The sequence below is a fragment of the Crocodylus siamensis genome, chromosome 4 (genome assembly GCF_052110815.1).
Source record: "Crocodylus siamensis isolate JL-2025a chromosome 4, ASM5211081v1, whole genome shotgun sequence".
Taxonomy (NCBI): Eukaryota; Metazoa; Chordata; order Crocodylia; family Crocodylidae; genus Crocodylus; species Crocodylus siamensis.
Window position 1 is genome coordinate 167549177 of NC_143398.1, and position 16009 is coordinate 167565185.

General features: G+C 44.0%; 2 protein-coding genes across 3 annotated transcripts in view; one reads left to right on the forward strand and one right to left on the reverse strand.

The window, feature by feature from the left end:
- CMKLR2 (chemerin chemokine-like receptor 2) overlaps positions 1-14117 on the reverse strand; it is a 37214-nt gene extending 23097 nt beyond the window's left edge. For both annotated transcript variants that reach the window (XM_090044829.1, XM_090044828.1), the window contains exon 1: positions 13832-14117. The gene's annotated coding sequence lies outside the window, so the exon portion shown is untranslated. The remainder of the gene's footprint in view (positions 1-13831) is intronic.
- Positions 14118-14224: 107 nt separating this feature from the next.
- ZDBF2 (zinc finger DBF-type containing 2) overlaps positions 14225-16009 on the forward strand; it is a 32609-nt gene continuing 30824 nt past the window's right edge. Inside the window, exon 1 of the mRNA XM_090044814.1 lies at positions 14225-14281. The gene's annotated coding sequence lies outside the window, so the exon portion shown is untranslated. The remainder of the gene's footprint in view (positions 14282-16009) is intronic.

Sequence of the window (16009 nt, forward strand, 5' to 3'; positions counted from 1 at the left end):
TTTTGAGTGACACCATCCTTTGCACTGTCCAATTACACAATTCAAAACATCTGAGTATGGGAGTGTTGTAGAAAATATGGCAAGCCTACTCCCATCCTCCCATTTCAATATTAGATTTCTGATTATTTTTATGTCTAATATGTTGGAGAAGCTATGACAAAAATGTGAAATTATTACTAAGATAAAAACACACACACCTGTATACAGATATGCATACAGATATGTATGGATTTGAGTGGGATTTTTCAAAGTTAGTTTAAGGATTTAGCCACATTATTTTTAATTCATATTAATGTAACCTAATAATTAAATATACATGTCATTTTTAGTAAAGCACAGTTAATACTTTTAAGGAATATTGTCAAATATGCTATCAGGTGCATCTTTACAACCTCAGTGAATGCATGTAGGGCCTGTTATAATTTTAGAGTATGACTTAAAAGAAATGTAAAGAAACGGATCCATAGGATGGCAAAAGATCATACCTAAAAAATGACTTGTGAGTAATGACCAGCTTTCCATGGGTACTGCATTAACACTGATACGATTATTCTCATTGTCCACACATATTTGGGGATGGTTGTGCTATGTAGCTTTGAGACCCCAACTATTTCCTTTCTTTATTACTATAACAGCAAAATAAATATGAAATGCTAGAGGCACATACTTCAGTCATACAGTGACTACAAATTATGGACTATTCAGCTTGTACATATGATAAAACACTACTTTCTGATATTTTAAAATATGCCAAAGATTAGTTATTATTATTTAATATAAATAACCAACTAGCACATGCTTTCACATATGTAGGGTTTGGTTTTCTCCCATACAGAAGGAAGTCAGTTTATGGAGAAGTCATTGCAGAGAGAAACATTCATATCTTAGGAACCAGAAAATGGTGATGCTGACTAAGTTTGTTTTGCAACTAAGTTTCATAATCTGCACTCTTCCTATACGAACAGGCCAGTTAGCCGATATAAACTGACACAGATACACAAGAGCCACTAAGCCACTAAGATACAGTAAGAGAGTGGCTTGGCCCTCAGAGTGGAATCCAGAACCTGTGTTAGGTATCTATAATTTTTATACAGTACATGGGGTGTTAGGCACCGCAAAATAGTGATGCAAAAAGACCTGCTTGCTGTGCTCCTATAGGATTAGGTTATAGAAGTGCTAAAGCACGGGGATGAGTCTGAAATTCTACCCCTCTCTGAAGCTCAAGCACTTTCATCCATTTGGGACTAGAGTCTGGAAACCATCCATTCTTTAAAAAAACTGAGGAAAGCTCACTCCCAGATCCTTCTCCTCTGACCATACATTAAAAGAAGCCTACATTTTGAGAGTAAGAGAGGCATCCCTTGAAAACATTTACTAAATTGGGCCCCTCAGGGTACTTAATCAGAGAGAAGCCTAGTTTCTGGATCCCAAAGGGGCTTAGATGGGAGATGGACAATACAAGCAATTTTGGGCATACAAAGATGCAGAATTCAAGTCAAACAAGAAAATGCCTCAAGAATTTAGATGCCTCTAGTTAGGAAGCAACTGAGCAGAAGCCTTAAGGGCCTCTGGCACTAGGTGTTCAACTCCTTTGTTAGATGCACCCCACTGGAACTATTTACAACAGATGAGACTCTGGCCCATGCATCTTGGCCAGGGCACAGGTTAGAAGAGCATAGACAAATGATATGCTACACCCCAGTTTGCACTGGTGTAAACCCTTTTACTCGTATGGAGCTACTTTAGATTTGGAAGACCAGGGTTTTACTCTATGTGTCGTATCAAGTTATCACAGGAGATGATGGCCCAAATCCTGAAGTTCTTTCTTTAAATTTTATTCAGTTCTTTCCCATTTCTTTCCTTTAAGTCTAAGGAGAAAGTGTTTGACTAACACCTGGAGCTGGGGATCTTTGGGAAAGTTATTACCTTTCACACAGTTAAACTGGGAAGGGAGATGTGAATGTAATTGTTCAGCTGTTTGGCACATGGGAAGTAAGCTGCATCCTGATTGATATCAGTCCAGTTTACAGGGAATGGCTTTGAAAAAAACAGCTTGCATCTTGAGCAGAATTCTCAATAGTGGGATTTTTCTTCCCTCATCAGAAATTTATTGCAACATGATATATTTATTATAAATTTGGTTAATACAGAGGAAAGGACTTAATGACCCAGGAGGCCCACTCAAAATTGGCCTTATGATCATATACTTAAAAACTCTGAGGATCACATTGTCATAATTTTTCATGGTTTACAGAAGCTGAATAATGAAGAAAATAGATTCCCAAGTAGCAAAAGGGTAAAAAAACCCCCAAAAAACCCAACCAAAAAAACCAGTCATCCTCCATCATCTATCCATAGACACAGTAGCATTTTCTGCTGTTGGGCTCTTAGTGCCAGAGTTGTCTTATCTGGCAAAGGGCTGGAAATGGGCAATGCTGGACAATGTGGCATTATCTCCTACATAATAAGCAAGGAAGGACAGATTTAGGGGGGTCCAAAACAGGGGAGCTAGAAAGTATATGCCACTGGGGAGCACACATTTTTGGTAGATGGATGATCCAGCAAAATTAATGTTTTGCACCATTAATCTTTAAAATTTTAACTAAGGAAACCATCCCTTCCCCATGTGGATTCACTGATATTTTTGGTGTTCTTTGCAGAAGATACTATGAAGCCAACAAAATCCATCAGACCACAAAGTGAAATCCCATTAAGGGATAAAGACTCTGATTTGTCTTGCAGCTATGTAGGTGTAAGTCAAACATGACCTGCCTCAACAAGGGTAAAAACTAGCACCGGGCAGATCAAAATCATGTCCAGTCAATCAACTATTGATAAAATGGGTATTCTGGGAAGCTGTGGTCTATGCTTTGAGCAAAACAAATTTATCTGCGTTTTATTAAAGTTGCTTTTTATAGTCAGCTACACATGTCAGACCTTGTTTTTTCTCTCTGGGAAGATGTAAACACCTTTGGTGAAAGGTACCCACTTTGACTGCTCTGGAGACTGAAGTCTTATTTATCTGCAGGGAACAACACAAACAGTAGCACACAATCTTCCTCACAGTGCTTTCAATTTGCCCATCTGCTCTGTTCCGTTTCTGGGAGACAGGCAAGATAGCCTCTGAGGCCTATTCAGTCTTTGGCCTCTCTGCTGAGACTGCTGACAAAGATGCTGATTCATACCATTAGTTATGGTGTTATTAGTTATAGTTTAGTGATACAGCAAAATGGATTACTAGCAGTATGCACTACAAATCACTTTGCTGGCTATGGGCCAGTCCTTCTTTCCCAGAAGTCAGCCTAAGTTTCAACTGACTTCACTGGAAGCAAAATTAGTGTTATTTCAAATGAAGTGATGGTGAACTTAGTCAGTTCGAGTAAGCAACCAATTGGTGACAAAGTTACACTGCTAGTACTTTCTTGATTGCTAGTTCCACTTTTCAATTCATATCAAAAGAAACAAAGATTACAGTCAATTCCTTTTTATCATTCAGTGCATATATCCCTTAAATTCAGCTCCCAGCAGGGACATTTCACATCAGTGATAGGACTGAAACATTTCCCATATATAAACTAATTAAGCAGATGCTTGTCTTTTTAAGCTAACCCACCTCAGCTGTGGGTTGGAGCATGCTACCAGCTTGCTACAAAGCAAGAAATTTACTCCGGTCTGTTGAGGATACTGCTCAAATAAGAACCTAGGGCAGGAGGTGACTTCCTGGGTCATCATGTGCATTCATTTGCAGCTATGCAACAAACATTTGTCCAAAAGAACCTACAAGATCCTCCACTCTAGCCTTACCACATACCAGAGCCATGAAGGAGCTGAACATTCAAAAAACCCTAATGTGCCGCAGCAAGACATCAAAAAGACAAAGGTGCCATGTCAAGATATCACCATGTATGGATGTGGACCTCTGCATCCAGTTGACATTTACTTGCCATTCTTATGCTGGACAGATGCCAGTCAGTCAATTTGTTCAGTGCTCCTCGCAGTTCTCGCCTGCTATGACTTGATTAATTGATTGAATTAGGGAGGGGTGATGACTCTCTGACCAGAAGCTGACTGTCGCCTGTCAGAACGTAAAGACAGGCAAAAGGAAAAAAAAACCTCCTTGCAAAACAAAAAAAAAAAAGACCCAACGTGTCCGTTTATCCACTTTTCCCCATGGTGCCATGATTCATAGCGGCTGCTATTCCTCCTCTTCTCATTCAGTCCACAGGTTCCTGATCACTGAAGCCACGATCAAGCATTTTTTTCCTTCAATAATTAGCATCTTGCCAGCTCAATTAGCCACTCGCTGCAGCCAATTAATGCGGAAATGCTTTTTCCAAGCTTTATAGACCCTATGGGTCTGCTGCCCTGTTCCCAGGGACTTCAGTCCAGACCGGCAGGCGGGCAATTGCCCTCTCTGCTGGCCCCTTCTTCTCTTTACCTTTCTCCTTCCTGCTGGCGTATAGGACTGGAAATAGCTCCTGGAGCCTTGGTTGAACCAATCCGACTCACTTGGTGAGCTGATAAGACTGAGCCTGGGTGGATTGGGAGCTCCTTCTGGAGCATGGCCATATTGCTACTGCTGGACGTGGCTCTCTGGCCAGGGAGCTTCTCTGGGCAGGTATCCTCGATCTTCTCACATGCCACCATGCCTTGCATAGTGCACACATGCCTTAGTAACTGAAATAGTATGTATATTTTAGGGAAAATATACTCAGATGATCATGTCTCCTGCTACAGAGGAAGACAAACCAACCGTAAGAGTCCTTACCAATCTGGCCTGAGGGAAAATGTCTTCCTGACCCCAAGTCTGATGAACAGCGTATCTATTTGAGTAAGACCAGCCAGCAAGGCACTTGGTTTCTCAGTTCCATTAGGAACACCAGCAAAGCCAGTCCAACCCAACCTCTCACCTTTAGGTGTGGCCAGTGTCCCATGCATCAGGGGAAAGCAAAAAACACATATCAGCCAACTATTACTCCTTTCACCTTCAGAAATTTAAAAAAAAATGCATTTAAGGAGGAAAAAAACAATTTGGGGGGCAGTACAAATGGCCAAACAGAAGCCCTGAGGGATTCATATAGTATAATACAGTGCAACAAGTATTGTAGCATTATTGCCTTTTTAGAGAGACAGAAGAACATATAAGGAAACCTACTCCTGAAGAAGCCATCATAACTATCCAGTTTGTTCTTCCTTACACACACAATATCATAACATTCTATGCAATGTAAACAAAATATACCTTCAGAACAGGCACTTGCCTCCAGAGCCCCAGGACATTACAAGCCTACTGCCAAACTGTTCCAACACTGGACATCTCCCCAGCTCCAGAAAGCCACATCTCTCTCTGAGACCACCACCTCCAAATGCCCTTACAAATATAGAGGCCAGGAAACCCTGCATCACCAGACCCCTCCAAAATATGCAAGCAATCCACTCCCTTGTAAAGTTTCCATTCAATTCATTAATGGGGATTTCAAACATTCACAGCCCCAGAAACATCATGATTGGTGATGACGTAATGCAGGTTCTTTGTTCCTCTTTGTTTTAAAGACATTTCCAGAATTTTACTTCTTTAATGACGAGAAACTTCTTTCTAATTTCCAGTCTAAATTTATTCATGATGCTTTTGTATCCATTTGATTTCGAAGTAATATTACCCTTCAACTTAAAGAGCTCTTCTTCTTTCTTGATATTCATTCCCCAGTATATATATAAAAAATAATCATATCCTCTCTCAACTTTGTTTTGCTCAGGTAAACAAGCCAATCTTCTAGGCTAGAGACAGACATTACACATAAACTGGTTTAATGTTTAAACTGGTTTAAACCTGTAACAGAACAGGCATTCAATACACACAAACCAGTTTGAAAATGGTTGAAATCAGTTTGAGAAAAACTCGGTTTAATTAGTATCAGTCTTAACTGATTTGTGTCAAACTGGTTTATCCAATGTCTGTCCCAGACCTCTTGCTGGTTTAAGTTAAATTAGATTCCCCCAGCATCCTGGCATGCTGTCTGGGCTGGGCAGGGCTCAGTGCTCCACAACAGAGCTGGCCCCTCCCCTCTGCTCCCTGGCGAGAAAGCTCCTGCAGAGACTTATAGGCACAGAGGTCCCTTCCCCTTAAGCAGATAACCCTTCCTCCCCTCTCCCACAGTATGGACCTAGCCAGCATGTGGTATGCTACCTAATGCTGTAAAACAGATAGGATAGTGTCCATTTAGGGCTGTTTAGAGCTAATCAGCAGCTCAGCTGACAATGTCTCTGCATTCCTTCCTTTGGAAAAAGCTGTTTAAGAAGGGCTTGAACTAATGAGTGAGGTTTTGTTTTCTGATAGGGTGCTAAATGTTGATAACAGAGCTGATAAATTGCTCTGTTATCAGAGTGGGGAGGGCCCCTCCCTAATCACAGTGTCTGCCAGGGCTTGGCCATGCCCCTCTCAGATCAGCCCTGTAGAAGGGAAGGGGGGCTGCTCTAGGTTGCACCCCCCCAGCTTCTAGCCTAAGCCACTGCAGGTATGTGCCGGCATTTTTTTCAGTCCGGGGGGGATGTCTGTACAGTTACAAAGTGATTTAGCCTAGCCAGGTTAGATTAACCTGGAAAGATTGAATTAATTCAGGATCAGGCTTTTTGAATGACTGTCCCTAGTTGTAGTTTCCTCTCAGAAGACAGGCTCCCCTATTCATGGTTTAAGAACTATAAAAATAGTCTACTTTTAGATGGATTACAGGAAAGGATTTGAAAGTTTTAAAATCTTTGCAAAACTGAACTGCCATGAGAAAGTGTGGCCTGGTAAAATGCACACTCAGATTTTACTGGATGAGTACCACATAATTCCATACACCACTTGTTATTGTTAACTTCTAATACAGGCTGGTGATCTTATCGGCACTTTTAGCCAAAATTAAGGTTTGTCCTTAGAGTATAACAACTTCTCTGCTCTACATTAACTTCCCACTTTTTCATAAATAGAAAAACAAAACAAAAATTTTCTTTACAAGCTAACAAAGAGCAAAGAAGTTTAGTTAGCTTTATATGTGAATAGATATTTATTTTGAGAATGCTAAAAAATATGATTTAAAACAACCAATATAGATTCAAAAGAAGGAAGAATTGCTCAGCTATCTTGCAGCCCAGTCCTGATCCCATTTTATATCAACTGTATATAATTATATATTATTATACATTTAAATACATCTCTGACAGTTAACATTTGCATGGCAGATAAGCAAGCTGGGGAAAATGTCTTATATTTAAAGCCAAATTCTGTTCTTTTATACCTTTTAAAACTAAAGTCATTCGATTGAAGTGAATGGATATTGGGATTTTCAGAGAAATCTAAAGTAATTTGGTGTCCCATCCACCCCCTGGTACCAGAGTCCAAGTCCTATATGAACTGCTTTATCATGATCAGTTATACTACTATCAGTTCTACTCTGCAATTCTGGAATCTGGTCGCAACCATCTCTAATCAGCATTTCTTAGCATTGTGCCAAGTGTTTTAGCCAGTGTGATCCATGTTTTCTTACAGCCGAACCAGTGACAGGTCTTTTCTGAGATTTCAAGTCAACTTAAAATTTCTTGCTTCACCAGATATATTATATTTCTGAAAAAAAATCTAAAAACACTCAATTAGTAGTGTTTTTGTACAGCTATAATTTAAAAATGACTGAAGCAATAACTTTAGCTAAAGCATGACAGGGTGAACACTCTGCAGTTGTCTCACTTGGCTGCTGCTTCTGTGTGGCTTGCCAAACAGCAACAGCAATATTAAAGTCAAAATGCTTTAAAGGTAGTTTTGTTTCTGCACAATCAGTAGAATTTTGCAAATTATTAAATTTGAAGATGTCTCTGTCGTGGTTTACAAGGAGCCATGTAAATAGAGCCATATGCTTTAAAATAACTCAGGGACGGGCAATTATTTTGGGTGGAGGGCCGCTTACTGAGTTTTGGCAAGCCATTGAGGGCCACATGACAGGCAGCCCAGGGCAGTTTAATATTAATTTTCAAAATTTTTTAGGGGCCCCATGGGCCGGATAGAATGGCCTGGCGGGTCGCATCTGGCCCCTGGGCTGCATTTTGTCCACCCCTGAAATAACTACTAATATGGATTTAATTCAGGGCATATTGAATAAAAAATACAATCATGTAAACCATTTGTAATCATGTAATCCCAATTAACTCTTTGAGAATAGGAAGGGACCCTACTTTGATTCTCATAAGATATGCAGTAAAACTATTTACTTAAGAATTTCAAAGGAAGCTTTTAAAATAAAAAGACCTTATTACATGAAGGAATAAAAAAATCCCTGGAGAAAATTCTTGAATTATACATTTTTAAATGTTTTTAGAACCGTTGTACTTTATTTTAAAAGAGTTTTGAATTTTCTCCATGGCCAATTTTAAAATCACACTTATATAGGATTTTTATACACATGCTCTGGAAGGGGTGGGAGGAAAGACTTTAATTAGAGTACTCTAATTAAAGTGCCCAGGGTAGGGTTACCATACATACATGTCCTCTTTCTGGATCCTCCAATCTGCATCTGGGCATTTTTAAAAAATATGATCTGGGATTTTGGATGCACACACATGTGGCCAGCATGCAGCCAGGCAGGGCGGTGGGAGCAGCCTTGGCAGTTGGATACAGGTAATTCTATGGGGGGTGAGGGCTGGAGGGCCAGAGCTTGGGGACTGTCTGGTGTGTGTGTGGGGGGGGAGGCTGTGGAGAGGATAAGTGTAGGGCATGGGGGGCAGGTACCTGCCGGCCCCGCTAGAAGCTGTCTGGGTTCTGGGGCTGCAGCAGGGCTGGGGAGGTTGGGGGACATGCCTGCCCCTCCATCAGAGGAAGGGTGCAAGGGGGGCCGTCAGGGGCAGCAGGGAGCTGCGTGGCCATGCCGGCAGCACCAGGGCTAGTGCCTGTGCTCACATGGGTGGAGCAGCCAGGAGACACTGCAGGGCTGGAGGGAGCGGGAGGTTGCGGGTCAGGAATGAGATTCACTAGCAGGGTCAGGGAGGCTGTGGCTTGGGAGTGAGGGGCACCAGGAGGGGTGGGGGATTGTGGGTCTGGAGTGTAGGGCACTGGCAGTGCCAGTGGCCTGTGGGTCAGGAGTGAGGGACAGCAGCAGGGCTGGGGGGGGAAGAAGGGGGCTGCGTCTTGGAAGTGGCGGGCAATGGAATGGGCAGGGGTGGGGCACTGGCATATCACTAGCCCTCACAATCATATATCCCCCCGCCCCACGACAGGTGTCCTTTTTTGGAAGTGGAAATATGGTAACCCTAGGTGTCTAGTGTATCAGCATCCTTGCACTTAAAAATGGTGGCAGGGTCACTTTAACTAGAGCTTGTTTGACAACCTTTAGTTAACGTGTCCCCACTATCAGATGCTGGCATCTGCTGGATCATGGTAATTACCATGCCCTAGCAGACTCGATTAATCAAGCTTGCTCTGTCACATTGTAGTTACGGTGCATCAGAACAGCCTTGCTACTCATGTATAGGTGCCCATGTTCTTAATAAATTATTCCAGAGTTTAAATGATTAAGCATTTTTTAAATGATACTTTAATTTCCAACTAGGTGAACCAGTTCAAGAACAGGGACAGCAACCTTTCTGCTAAGATGTTTCTCATATTAAAATGAGCCTGAAGTCCATAGAGTAGGAGTGTGTCCACTGCCAGTAATAGGCAGACAGCTCAAACATTTTTTCTTAAGTTTTTAGAGTGCATAGCTGTAAAAAGTATGGTTTAAACAGAATGTCCCACTCCAGTATAACCCTGCCTTGGAACAAATGGGTGTGGTGTTCTCTTTTCTGAACTATTACTTTTTTTTTCTGCCTAGCACATCGCTCTAAGATCCAAAAGACAGGGAAGTGTGAATAGAATGTTTGTGTACATTACAGAAATATTATAAAAAGGGTTTGTTTTGTCAAACAGGATTAAGAAAGACAAAGAAAGCAAACAAATGGCAAGTACAACCTGCTAGGCAGCCTACCACTGAGAAATGAACAAGTAGGAGCAAGGCACACAGGATTAAACAAACCTTATCCTGCACACATTGCATCTGTCTCTAAAACAGAATAGCATGAGCAATACTTTATTAAAGTGCAACTGAGTTAATGTAAAGGAACAGAAATTACTATGGCACACAAGAACCCATATACTCAATTCTGTTGTATCTGTAGCCAGCACCCGAGACCTCAGATGAGAATTTATTTCTGCAATAATTATGGAATGACATACCCATTTAATTGGTTTCTTCCTCCACCCTCTTTATAATTAGCTTATGCCTTGAAGACTGAATGTTTACATCATTTGTTTTAAATATGAATTGTGTTGTGTTTAAAACTATTACTCTTAATAACTTTGCTTCTATTGCTTTTCACTTTTATTTATTGAACATCTCTGTTCTGGCATCTTGAGTAAGGGTAGAGACTGCCTGACTTGTTTTCTGTCTACCATTCATTATTTAGAATTTCACTATCATGTCCCCTCTTTGAATCAAGCAGTTCCCATCATTTTAATTTCCTGGGTGGCTTTTTTTCCTCCTTCTAATACTTTTTATCACCCTTCTCTGAATCCCTCTACTTCTGGTAAATACTTTTTTCATGTAGTATGACAAGAATCAAACATGGTGCTCACAGTGGGAACACTGATGCAGAAAAGGCTGAAGTACTCAGTGCCTTTTTTACCTCAGTCTTCACAGGCAAGATCAGCTTCCAGACTACTGCACCTGGAAGCACAGTTTGGGGAGGAGGTAAGAAGCTAGCAGTGGTGAAAGAACAGGTTAGGTGCTATTTAGAAAATCTGGACATGTACAAGACCATGAGGCCAGACACAATATACCCAAGGGTGCTGAGGGACTTGACAGGTGTGACTGTAGAGCTGCTGGCCATTGTCTTTGAAAACTTGTGGTGATTGGGAGAGGCTCTGGACAATTGGAAAAGAGGAAATATAGTGCTCATCTTTTAAGAAATGAAAGGAGGATCTGGGGAACTATAAACCAGTCAGCTTCACCTCAGCCCCTAGAACAGTGGTTCCCAACCTTTTTTTCTGCAACCCGCTGCTGCAAGTGGAGTGCAGACGCAGCAGCAGTGGTGGCCCAGGGGTGGGGGGGAAAGGAGCTCCCAGTACACGGCATGGCTTGTCTTTGGTGTGTGGCGTCGTTGGCATTGCCCCTGCAACTCTCATTTGGGTCGTGACCTGGGGTTGGGAACCACAGCCCTAGAAAAAATTATGGTACTCAAGGAATCCATTTCTAAGCACTTGGAAGAGAAGGTGATTAGGAACAGTCAGCATAGATTCACCAAGGGTAAGTCATGTCTGACCAACCCGACTGCCTTCTATGATGAGATGAGTGGTTCTGTGGACGTGGGGAAAGCAGTGGATGTAGGGAGAGCAGTGGATGTAATAGACCTTGACTTAATAAAACTTTTGATACAGTCTCCAACAACATTTTAGTAAGCAAACTAAGGAAGTATGGGTTGGATGAATGGACAATAAGGTGGAGAGCAAACTGGTTGGATTGTCAGGCTCAGAGGGTAGTAATCAATAGTTCTATGTCTAGTTGGCAGCTGGTATCAAGTGGAGTGCCCCAGGGGTCATTCAATAATTTCATCAATGACCTGGAAGATGGGATGAAGTTTACCCTTAGCAAGTCTGCAGATAACATGAAGCTGGGGGGAGTAGCAGATAAGGTGGAGGGTAGGGCTAAGATTCAAAGAGACCTTGACAAACTGAAGGACTGGACCAAAAGAAATCTCATGAGGTTCAACAAGGACAAGTGCAAAGTCCTCCACTTAGGACAGAACAATCCCATGTAACGGTACAGGCTGGGGGCTGACTGGCTAAGTGGTGGCTCTGCAGAAAAGGACAATAAGCTGAATATGAGCCAGCAACATGCCCTTGTTGCCAATATGGCTAACAGCATACTGTGCTGCATTAGTAGAAGCACTGCCAGCACATCAAGGGAGATGATTATTCCCCTCTGTTTGGCACTGGTGAGGTCACATCTGGAGTACTGTATTCAGTATGGGCCCCCAAATACAGAAAGGGTGTAGACAAATTGGAGAGTCCAGCGGAGGGCAACACAAATGGTTCAGAGGGCTGGAAATCATGACTGATAAGGAAAGGCTGAAAGAACTGGGCTTAGTATGGAGAAGAGATGACTGAGTTGGGACTTAACACCAGCCTTCAACTACCTGAGGGGGGTTCCAAAGAGGAGGGAACTAGACCAGGGGTGGGCAAAATGCGGCCCAGGGGCCAGATGTGGCACTCCAGACCATTCTATCCAGCCTGCAGGGCCCCTAAAAATTTAGAAAAATAATATTTATCTGCCCCTGGCTGCCTATCATGCAGCCCTCCATGGCTTGCCAAAACTCAGTAAGTGGCCCTCCACCCAAAATAACTGCCTGCCCCTCAGCTACACTGTTCTCAGTCCAGCCCAAAAGGTGGGTGCAGCCAACCCACTGCACCACCTCTGAATCCACCCCTGTGTGTAAGTGCTGTAAAACCTGTATGCTCATTTGGATTATTATTTCCTGTACTTCAAGGTGCTAGGGTAGGATGACCAATCCACATATGGGGCCATTTGAGGTTCTCAGAGTGGCTCTAGCCATGCTTCTTACCAGCCCTCAACTGCTCTCAGTTGTTAAACACTTAGCTCAAGTAACACAGAAATTCTGGGAGCTGTGTAGCCTGGTCAGTATGGCAACTCGCTATGGGCAGGAAAGACCGGGTTTGATCCAGGTGAGGGTGGTGAGTTCCCACTCATCTGCATTTCTGGTGTGGCTCCGAGGCTCATCAAGACTCCTATCAAATGGGAATAAAGAGCTACCTGTGGGTAACAGTGGCTGGAGTGTGGTGCTGACCACATCACCTCTTCCCTGTGCTGAGATTAAAGAGACAGTGGAGCCCTGCCACCACTGCCCCAATGGGCCTCAATAGCCCATAAATGGGCCATCTTTACCCTAATAAAGAGACTCCATACATACTTTAAAGAAGTGACACTGAAATCAGTATTAAAAGAATTAGGCTCTGTGTATATATCTGCTAATACTGCTCTCAGATGATAAAGGTGCATCTGCAAAAAGATAAGGTAAAAAGAGCTTCCCGCCAGTCAATAACTTTCATGACTCAAGGTGATATGTTTTGCCCACTACGCCTGTGCTACACCCAGGAATGATAAATTTGAGCCCTACCCATGACACAATTTAAGAATCAGCTGTAGAAATGCTACTATCTTCCTCCCGAGGGTGTTTTGATCTCAGTATGTACATGGAGATGGAGGGAGCACTGATGGGCAGGGAATAGAGGTTGAGGCTCTGGGACAGCCATCATGAGGGGCTGGTGGCTGAGACAGCCTGCCCTCCAGCACTCAGACATGTCTGAGGAGCTCTGAGCCCTACTTCCACTCCCCAGACAGGGGAGTGGTGCCATCTTGTAGGGGAGGGATCCACACCTCTATTGCCTCCTCCCCCAGTTTGAGCTGCGATTGGAGTTGACCTTGAAAGCAAAGCACACTGAACCCACTCAAAACCAGGAAATATGTGGAAACTTCATTCTGCCCTGTTTGAATACAGCCATAAGCACAGCCATGTTTTTCACCTTGCCAACAGTGTGGAGCCAGGCACATGGCCATTTTAAGCAGCAGGGCAATGTCTTCCCTTTACTAAAACAAACCTCGGGTAGATGTGAGCTGTCCAAAGTAAGAGCTGTCTACACCCTGGTCTCAACACTCAAATGCTTCAAGTGTAGACATGGAAAGCCTTTCATATGGAGAAGACTGACTTGACTTTCACAGTCAAGTGACGCAAACACAGTGCACGGGCTTACCCCGGTCTAAGCCGCTCTGCCTCGGGGTAAAGTTTCCCCTCACAAAGCAAAGAGTCACTACTGGTGCGTCCCAGCGGGGCAGGCCTGTCTGCGCCCCTGCTCAGCGGCTGGGATCACGGGGGACAGGCTTTCCAACTTTCCAGACGGCCTCTTGCTCATGTCGTGTCTTCCTCGGCCGCTGGGGACCGCCCCGCCGGCCGACCCGTCGGAAGCCGCCCGGATTCAGAGCCCCAGGGCTAAGGGCCGCATCTGACGGCTCGCCCGGCCTCATCCTGACGCCGCGCGTGTCGGGGCCGGGCGCGGGGAGGGGCCGGCCCGGCCTCCCGCCCCCTCAGCGCTTTGCAGCCGCGCCCCGTGACCCAGAACAGGAAGCGCGGGGAGCGGGGTGGGGCGGGGTCGCGACTTCTGACCTCGCCGCGCCACGGAAGGGAACATGGGGCCGCAGCAGAGGTGAGGCGGCGGTAGGGAGGTGGCAGTTGCTTTGGAGGTGGACTCAGCCCCCCCCCCCCGGAATGGTGCCGCCCACGGGCCGTGGCAAGAACCAAGCGGCCGGGACCGGTCACCTCCCCTCACCCGCAGCGTGGTGCTCGGGCCCGGTGGTGGCGGCAAGGCGGGAGAGCCTGAAGGGGCTCTGGGTACCGCAGCTCGTGGCGCTGTCACAACAAGCCCCAGTGGCCGGTCTCTTGTTTCCCCCGGTGCATTTTTGCCTCCTGTCCCCGGCTTGCTCGAGTTCCTGCGCCGCCTGTTTCCGAGCGCGCTGCCCCTGCCTGCCCGCCCGCCTTGTCTACACACCCTCCTGCCGGAGCGAGTTGTCCCCTGCCCCGGCCTGTACGAGGTCTTGGCGAGCTTTGACGCCAGTCGAGTTCGGGGTTAGCTCTTAGGCGGCACGTGCGGTTTATCAACTTTACTGCACCACTTGTGAGCCAGAACACCTGCCGGTGACCTGCCCTTGCAGTGTGGGAAGGGAAGGGAAGAAGAAAAGTGTGTTGAAACGAATACTTCTCTGGCCTTTAATTAGATCAACTAGGAAATAGAAAAAAAAAATCTCTTCCTGCAAGGTTGGGGCCTGTGTCTGTCTTGTATGTAATTGAACCGAGGGATGAGCAAACTCTGGGTACAAAATGCTGCGTAGCGTAATGTATTGTTGCAGCTTTGTAGCCAGAGAAGGCCGTGGATCAGACTAAGTAAATAATGTGAGAACTGAGACTGGAAGATAGGAATAAAATTATGCTCATATTCTTAATACTTACAGGGACAGTTCTAGTCAAGTGAAAACTGTAACTTGAAACGGAGTTTGTTTTACTGTAGCCAAAATATTTTTGTGGACTGGTAGGCTGAGGATGTACCTGGGAATCAGAAAGTTTTGGGGTTTAGCCTGGCCTTGATGCTTTTTCTGTGGCTTTAGATTACACCTTGCTATGGGGGTTACAATGATTATTCAACTAATATTGATAAAGGTGTTTTGAATGTCTAAGATGCCATAAGAAAGCTAGTGGGTGGCTTATTATTAAATCTTTTGATTTTTATATGACATGAGCAAGAGAAAAAATGCTCAAAGCATGTTGATGTCTCATGTTCATTAAGCATTCTTAACATGAAATTTCTTGTATAAATTGGCTTTTATTTTTCTCTACTGTTAAAAATTTCTAAATGCAGGGTGGTCAGATCCCTATAATATATGTTAAATAAGGACTGTCAAGAGAAGGCAAAATGCTGGATATTCCAAGAGATATATAGGAGGTTTTGTACCAGGAAGGAAGTACTCCCTGTCAGAAATACAATATTTTCTCATGTAATCACCCTGGGATAAGATGCATGCTGTGTTTTTGAAAGACAAAACTGATTAAGAGAAAGAGTAAGAGAAAAGGATCTTTCTTTGTAGTAAGTAATTGAGTAGCACCAAGAGGTGCACCAAGACATTGGTCCATATCGTATTGGCACCAGTAAAAGGAAAATTGATATTATCGGCAATTGCTTTTTTTGGCCAATGCTGCCAATTATGTCACTGATAAACGCCATGTGCATGTGCACAGCCTTAGCACACACGTGGCCAGGAATGCAGCCTGGCAGTTTGAAGAGCAGTGTTCAGCCAGTAAGTCTGTAGTGGGGAAGGGGTGTGGGGGAACAGATCAAGGCCCCCACAGTGAGGGAGGGAGTAGGGCTGGGGCAGGTGCTGCC